Here is an 8,442-nt window from a genome sequence, read left to right on the forward strand (position 1 = left end):
TAATTAAATCAAGAAAGAGCAGCTGAGCAGCAAAATGGCCAAGATACTGGCCACCAGTGCTTTTGAAGACACCCCACTTCTGACTGTGAAGACAATCAAAACATTGCTATTTACTGTGATGTTAGGAGGCCAGAATGCCGAAATCTTTGATGCTGTGGTCAGAGTTGAATTCAACAGAAAAATTCTATCCACCAGGATGGCTAATTACTAAGTGGGCACAGTGATTCATATCATGTTGTTTGAGTTTCTACAGAATATTACAGGTCTTTCAGGTCTTTTTGGACATCCCACAAGGTATCTGCACTCTTCTTGAGTTGAGCTACCTCATCATCTTTCAGCTTCTGGTTGATAACCCTGGTCAGTCCTCGGGTGCTCAGAATGCATGGAAGGCTAAGGAAAACTTCATTCTCAATGCCATACATCCCCTTCACCATAGTGGATACAGGATGAATCTTGGAGAGATTTTTTAACATGGTCTCAATTAGATCAGAAACACTTAATCCAATAGCCCAGTTAGTGTATCCTTTGAGTCTGATCACTTCGTAGGCACTTTCAATCACCAGCTTATGAACCTCCTTCCAGTTTTCACTGTCATTGTCAGTTCCCATTTCTGGATTCAGGTCTTGGAGGGAAACACCTGCCACATTCACTCCACTCCATACAGACACACTTGAGTCCCCATGCTCTCCAAGGATCCAGTCATGGCAGCTGCTTGGATGGATGCCAAGTTTTTCAGACATAAGATAGCAGAATCTGGCAGAATACAGATTTCATCCACTCCCAATCACCTGGTGCTTTGGCAGGCCACTCAGTTTCCAGGTGACATATGTAAGGATATTCACTGGGTTGGAAACCACAATTATGATACAGTCTGGGCTATACTTTGCAATCTGGGGAATAATAAACTTGAAGATATTCACATTCCTTTGTACCAGATTGAGGTGACTCTCTCCCTCTTGCTGGCAGACTCTGGCAGTGACTACAACAATCTTGGAACCAGCAGTGACAGAGTAATCTTTATCAGCCACAATTTTAGGAGTCTGAAGAAACAAGCTCCCATGCTGTAGATCCATCATTTCTCCTTTGAGTTTGTCTTCGAAAACATCAACAAGGGCAAGTTCATCAGCAAGACTCTTTGCAAGTATGCTGATAGCACAGGCCATACCAACTTGTCCAACGCCCACAACAGTAATCTTATTGTTTGGGGCTGCTGCCTCCTCTTCTGCAACTGGAACAATCAGTTTTTCTTTAAGAGTAGCCGTTTTGTTCTGCCTAAAGAGTAGGTGACCGCCTGGGATGAAGTTTGTCCCGAAGAGAGAAGAGAAGCAACTACGTCTTTCTCCAGCCGTGCCCTAGCTACAACAACATTTTTTGATATGTTAACTTTTAACTTCTTTCTGTACAATTAGATAGGGACTTTCAGTAGGCAGGTAGAAATGTGTGTCTGCACTTAGGGAGATCATGGGATGTATATAGACTGGGAGAATCTACATTAGATGAGTTTAAAGGTAAGGGAACAAGTGAGATCACTAAGGAAGAGATAGCTTAGAGAGGCCAAGAACAGAGAAATAGAAAAACATAAATGGCGGACTGCTAATTTTGCTTCCCCAACACTTCGAATAGTCCTATTATGTATTAAACAATTAATGCTAGCTAACTAATTGGGGACAAGATTTATATGATGAACCACCAAAGAAGCCTGTGAAAATGATTAAACAAGTAAAAAAAGAATCAAGAAAATTGTTCCACTGAAATGATTGTCTAGGAGGCAAAGGAAGTGGTCACAGTGTTAAAAGCTGCAGAAAGGTCAAGGAGGATAAAGATAGACTGTCATTAAATCAAATAGTTCATAACCTTTAAAAGATCAGTGTCAGTAAACTGATGAGGTCAGAAGCCAGATTACCAAAAAAAAAAAAAAAAAAAAAGAGCAAATGAGTAGAACATAAGGAATTGGAAGCAGAGGTAAAAAAAATAAAACTATCTAAATGTTTAGCAGTAAAGAGTAGGACAAATATAGTATGAAGTCTGAAGGTATGGCAGAGTCTAGGGAAGGTGCATGCAGACTTGTTTCTTTGTTTGAAATAAGGAAGATTTGGGCACTTTTTTTAGACTTTCGGGGAGAAAAAAATGATTGGTAGTGGAAAATCAAAGCTAAGTTAGAGACACAGAATGTGATTGGGGGGAGGAAGTAAAAAAAGAAAATTACTCTCCCATGAAGGAATGCCCTGAGATATCTCAAGCCCAGGTCTAGGAGACATGCAGAAGAACAACCTCACCCTTGTGTCAGTAGGCCAGTCACGTAATCTTTCTGGATCAGTTAATTTTTATATTAAAAATGTGATAATAATAAATCATACATGTTGTCCCTATGGGACATATGCACAATAATAACACATATATATGGTACTTATGGATTTACAAAGACTCTTAGATGAATCCTAAAGGTGAAATGACACCAATAAAAGCTCTTTGTAAAGTGCTGTGTACATTTATATGAATTTGAGGGTTACCAATGAGCCTCAAACTTATCAGTGAGTTAGGGGATGTCTACCCTAAGCACGTGAAGATTTCATTTCACTGAAGGAAATAGGTTGATGTGAACTAGTTATTCAAACAGGCCATGAAGGTGGATAAAGCAGGCTCTGTGGCATGCTTAGAGCTTGGTCAGATATGGAAGACACCAAGGCCTTTCATTGCCAATCCTCTTGACTTTTGTTTTGTCCCTGGACTTTGATAAGTCTGGAAGAGAGAGTAAAGTTGACAGCTTCAGTAAACTCAGCTTCACTTGAATCCAATTTGCATGTGAGTCAAAAGACATCACCATATGAATTTAAGTTATTATTATGCCTTACTTGTATAGGTATCTAAAATTCACAATAGTCAATAAATGTTGATAAAGCAAGGCACCTTGATAAACCTTGGGAATATGAATTCATTCTCTTCAAAGAACTTATGCTCTAATGGGACAAGACAACAAACAAAAGGAGACTCAAAAGTTCGTATGGTGCTGGAGGTGCAGCATGATGGAAAAGTCCAGAGGAGTGTTACAGGGTGGGCAATAATGACTAGTCTAGATTCCTTCCTTAACTGTAGATTCTGACAAGAACTCTCTGTCATCTAGTAGGAGGAAAGGCCCACCAGAGGCAGAGGGCACTTATGAGGCATGAACTGCAGGGCTGAAGTGGTTCTTCAAGATGAGAAGTTTTTGGGGAATGATGGAAAAGTCTAGAGAATTTATCCAGGTGGTAAATGGAGAGCAATAAATATCCAAATGTAAAATCCACATTCCTTTGTTCAATAAGAATGAATTTTTAAATCTTCTATCATAGCAACTCTGAAAAATTGTTACTCTCACATTCTATTTTTCTTAAATGAAATTATGAAACCTGATTTATATTCCAATAATATGTGAAATAATATGACACAGGGAAACCTGTGGCCTTGAAGCCACACGTGCCTCTCTAGGTCCTCAGCTGAGGCCCTTTGACTGAATCCAAACTTCATGGAACAATAACAACAACAAAAATCTAGGGTATTTGTTCTGTGAATTTGGATTCAATCAAAGGGCTGCACTTAAGGACCTAGAGGGTCACATGTGGCCTTGAGGCTGCAAGTTCCCCACCCTTGGAATAGGAGATAAACTACTGGACTAGAAATCAGGAATACCCAAGTTTACAATCTATATCAGATATATATTAGCTGTGGGTCTGGAAACAAGTTTCTTACCCTTTTAGAACCTCAGTCATTCTCACCTGTAAAATGTTAATAATAACAGCATTAACCTCAAAAAACTGTTGGACTATCAGATGAGACACTGTATGTAAAATGCTTCAAAAATTTTAAATGTGGAACTCATTTAGGGGAAGCTTTATTAACTTAAACATATACTCAAATGTGAACAAGCATCATCTTATGATCCAGGACATTTTAGTCTGAACTTAATACTATTTTAGGCCAAATTATTAAAAAAACTTTAAATATATATTTGAAACAAGTTATCTGTTAAATCAGATGTTTCATTTTGATTTGCTTCTTTTCGAGGAGTTTCAGTATTTTTAACAGTCTCAGTGTAAGGTTTATAGTAAAATGAATAAACTTTTTATCTCTAAAATATGAAAAAGAAGAATGCATACAAATTAAGACTTTTCAGAACAAAAATAAGTTCTTTCTTTCTGAGAAAAAATGTAGCTTCCCAGAACATGTATCCATGAAACGTTATATCAGCTATTATCATGGCTGATGAGGTGTTTTTACTGTCAGAACAGTTGATGACCGAGCAATGGATAGAATTGAAAATAATCAATCCAGTGATGTCTGCTTATTTTTATCCTTTAGATGGTTAGATCAGACAAACCACTGGCAATCAGATCTATTATTCATTCATTGACTAGTGAATGGGCATCAGTGGCTATGATTCCTTGACTGGGAAGAGACAGTGGATTTCAAAAGATGATGGTTTTCAATGTAGCATGCATAATGTATATGCTTTTATTAAAATAAGACCATTATCTTTCTCCTGTTGACATCTTACTATAAAAGGAACATTAAGTTGGACCAGGTAGAACTGTCTACAATTGAAAAAGATACTGATTAGAGGTTCAGTGTTGGATGCCTGTTAACATTCACTATGAAGTTGAATTGATTCTGTTTGACCTATTGTGTGTCTAGCTAAACTTCACTTTTCATTTCCTTCAATGAGAACATGATTTTGCCCTCTCACTTTTCTTTGTCACCTTTGACAACAGTTGGGTTTTTAGGACCACATTATTAAGACTTTATATTTGTATGCTAAAATTGATCAAAATTATGAACATTGCTATTTCAGTACAGTAATGACAGCCTGATTAATATGGCACCTAATCAAGTTGAATTTCTTATTTGTAGTTTGAATTAGTCAATGCATGAGATCTAACATGGAATGCAGCACTGTAAATAGTTATGAAATTTATCAATATATACTAACAACTAAACAAGCAAAAGCACATCAGAACTCTTTAGAATGATGTGATTTTTTCCTTCTGAAAGAATCAATGATTTCTACAGTCTCAAAGGCAATTTCCTTAAAAGGTGGTATACTAGACGACTACTAGACTTAGTTTCAGGAAGACCCAAGGCTGAACCCTGCTTCTAACATTTTCTAGCCATATGACCTTCAACAAATGGTGACAAACCTTTCTGTGACTTAATTTTATCTTCTGCAAAATGAGGACAATAAGATCAAGTGAGATGCTATATGCAAAGTGCTTTGTCAATTTCAGTGTTATTGTTACTCATTATTGCTTGTGACATATTGTTGAAAAGACAATTGGATGAGGCTTAACTCCTGCATGTGTAAATGGTATAGGTTTTTTTTTTTTCACTCCAGAGGAAGTTGCTAAGGAGGGGACAGAGTCTACACTGAGATTTATTTATTATTATATCACATAATACAATATGATAATAAATATAAGCATTCTTTAAAATGTAAAGGCTTTAGAACTCTTGACATTAAAAAGTTGTTTGTTGTTGTTGTTATCCAAACTTGCGACTTAAGTGTAATATAGGTTTCTGTTGTGAACAAACTCTTGCTGATTCAGATCAACTCCTGTTCTATAACTAATACTCTCAGAAAGTTGCCTTGGGTTACCTGAGGAGTTAAATGACTTGTCAAAAAGCAGCAAGGCATGCTCCCATCAGAGAAGGTGCAAAGCAGAATTGAAGAGGTTCAAAAGAAATGTGAGATGCAAAAATTTAGAGAATCACCCCAAATCTTCACATGGATTATTTCTACCTGACCTGTGGTAGAACATTCCGAGTTCATTTTGGTCTGATCAATCACAGTTGGACCCATTGTAACTTGACACTGGCATAGTGGTGTTATTGTGGTCTTCTTCTAGAATGAAAGACAACGACCAACAACTAAAGGTCATATCAGAATGTATGGAAATTGAAATCAAATCATTTCAATTTCAAAGACAGCTCTGTATCCAGTACTCCATATTGCCTCTCAAGATTTCATGCAAAATACTGCTTCAATACACTATTTTGGACTTAGCAAACTCAGAGCAATATGAAGGGGAAAAGAATATAAGTTCCCTGAAGACAAGAGATGTTAAAAAAAAAGATCAATGTCTTCCCAAATCTTGTATAGTATCTCGCATTACAAATGTTTATTGAAATTATTTTGAAGATCCTTTTAATATCCTTATTGTTAACATTACCAATAATAACAACTAGCCTTTAAATACCACTTTAAGATTTGCAAAACACTTTAAATGTATAGTTCTTTTATATCAACAATTCTATTTGGTTTGTGCTATTGTTATCTTTGTTTTATAGATGAAGAATTATGGCTCAGAGTGCTTAAATGACTTTCCTAGGCATTCGGTCAGTTAATATTGTTAAAGCATTTATTAAATGTCAGCTCCTGAGTTGTATTGAGTACAAAGGCAAAAACAAACAAACCAACAAAAGAGTCTTTACATTCAAAGAGCCTACATTCTAAAGAAGACAGAATTCAAACATCTATTTATGTATAAGATATATACAGGATGAATTCCAGAAAATCTCAAAAGGAGCACACCAGTATTAGAGAGGACCAGGAAAGGCTTCTTGTAGAAAGCAAAATTTTAGCTGAGATTTGAAGGTAGCCAGAAAAACCAGGAGTCAGAGATGAGGAAGGAATGAGTCAGAAAAAATTAATAGTCCAAAGATGGATTATCTTCTGTGTGGAATAGCAAGCAAGACAGTGTCACTGAATCATAATTGTTAATGAAAAATATTATTATAGTATAAAAGTGAAGGACTATCCTATAGAGCCATTTGTATACACTTTGAGGTTTACAAAGTTCTATTCATATATTACATCATTTGATCCTCATAACCCTACCATATAGGTCCTATTATTAATCTTATATGATATGTAAAGAAATTGAGATTGAGAGAGGTTAAGTAACTTGCTTAGGGTCACACAACTAGTTGGTTTGTGAGGTGGAGTTTCTATTCAGGTCTTTTCAACTTCAATTCTAGAACTCTTACTCTACCACCAAGATACATAGATAACATATTTATGTGGAAGGAGGAGGAAGTTAAGAATACTGGACAGGTAGAAAGGTAGTAAGTTATGAAGGACTGTAAAAGACAAAAAAGACAATTTTATATTTTTGTGGGGAAATAATAGGGAGCCATGGAAGTTCATTGTGTAAGGAGGATGATATGGTCAAATCTGTGCCTCAGGAAGAGCACCTTGGTAGCAGAGGGGAGAACGAACTGGAATAGAAAGAGACTTGAGACAGAGTGACCAACCAGAATGGGTCCAGTCATGAGGTGATGTGTACCTCAGAAAGGGCAGAGGTAGTGTTGGAGAAGAGGAAGAAATATATGTGAGAGATGTTGAGAAGACTGCATTGATAAGGCTTGACAACACATCAAATATGGAGGAGGATGGAAGATAAGAGAGTTTTGAGTTGAGTGTAATACCTACTTTGTGTGCCTGGGTAACTGGAAGGATGATGGTGCCCTTGAGAGTAACAGGAAAATTTGCCTAGATTAAGTTAATAAGTGTGAGAACAGAATTTGAATCTGGTACTTTCTGATGCCACATCAAGCACTATCCACTATAACCTAATGTCTTTCCACTAAATACTCCTGTCTTAATCTAGCATTATTTGTTTAGGAAAAAAGAAAGCAATAACCTCATGTAAGGACTTCGTGGTAAGACCCTAGCCTATGTGCTTTTTTAATATAGAAAGAGGAACAAAAAGCACCTGTGACTTAGGAAAAGCAAATTAGTCGAAGGAAGTTATCTGCACAACACAGTCACATGACATGCCCAAGATGACATAGATAAGTGTCTTTGACAGCATAAGTGTCAGAGATTAACTTTGAACCCAGGTCTTCCTGGCTCCAAGACCAAGTTTAGTGAGTCAAATCATTCTCTAATTGTTCATGATTTTTTCAGTTTGTGATAGCTATACCCTTCTTTGCCACTGGCTCACCACTGGGTCTGCCATATACCTTTTCCCACTGCTTCTAGGGCATAAAATGTGGGCTCCACTTGTCTGATAAGCTTTTGCATCCATGAATTTTCAGTACCTTTTGACAATTAGGAAAAACTATCATTTCCTACTAGTGATAAGGAGTTACATTCAAACACATACACATACACATACACCTACATACACTTATAAACACGTACATGCAAAACAAAAGATACTGAATCTTGATTTTTTTTCATTTTTCGTTTAGATGGTTATATCACAGATGACATAGTCATTACCAATAAAATGTTTCTGTGTAATATTGGTAAGTAAGCTGTTCAAATGCTGAGAAAAAAAAGTACTACAAATGTATACTTGATGTTGAAATGATTTTTTTCCTTAATAGCATTTTTTCAATTACATGTAAAGATAGTGTCCAGTGTTCATTTTTGTAAAATTTTGAGTTCCAAATTTTTCTCCTTCC

The 8,442-nt window shown here is 36.5% G+C and overlaps 1 pseudogene; it reads right to left on the minus strand.

Moving 5' to 3' along the window:
- Positions 1-257: 257 nt before the first annotated feature.
- On the minus strand, positions 258-1,315 carry LOC140529588 (L-lactate dehydrogenase B chain pseudogene; annotated as a pseudogene).
- Positions 1,316-8,442: the final 7,127 nt, after the last annotated feature.

Source organism: Notamacropus eugenii, chromosome 2, assembly GCF_028372415.1.
Source record: "Notamacropus eugenii isolate mMacEug1 chromosome 2, mMacEug1.pri_v2, whole genome shotgun sequence".
NCBI classification, from domain to species: domain Eukaryota; kingdom Metazoa; phylum Chordata; class Mammalia; order Diprotodontia; family Macropodidae; genus Notamacropus; species Notamacropus eugenii.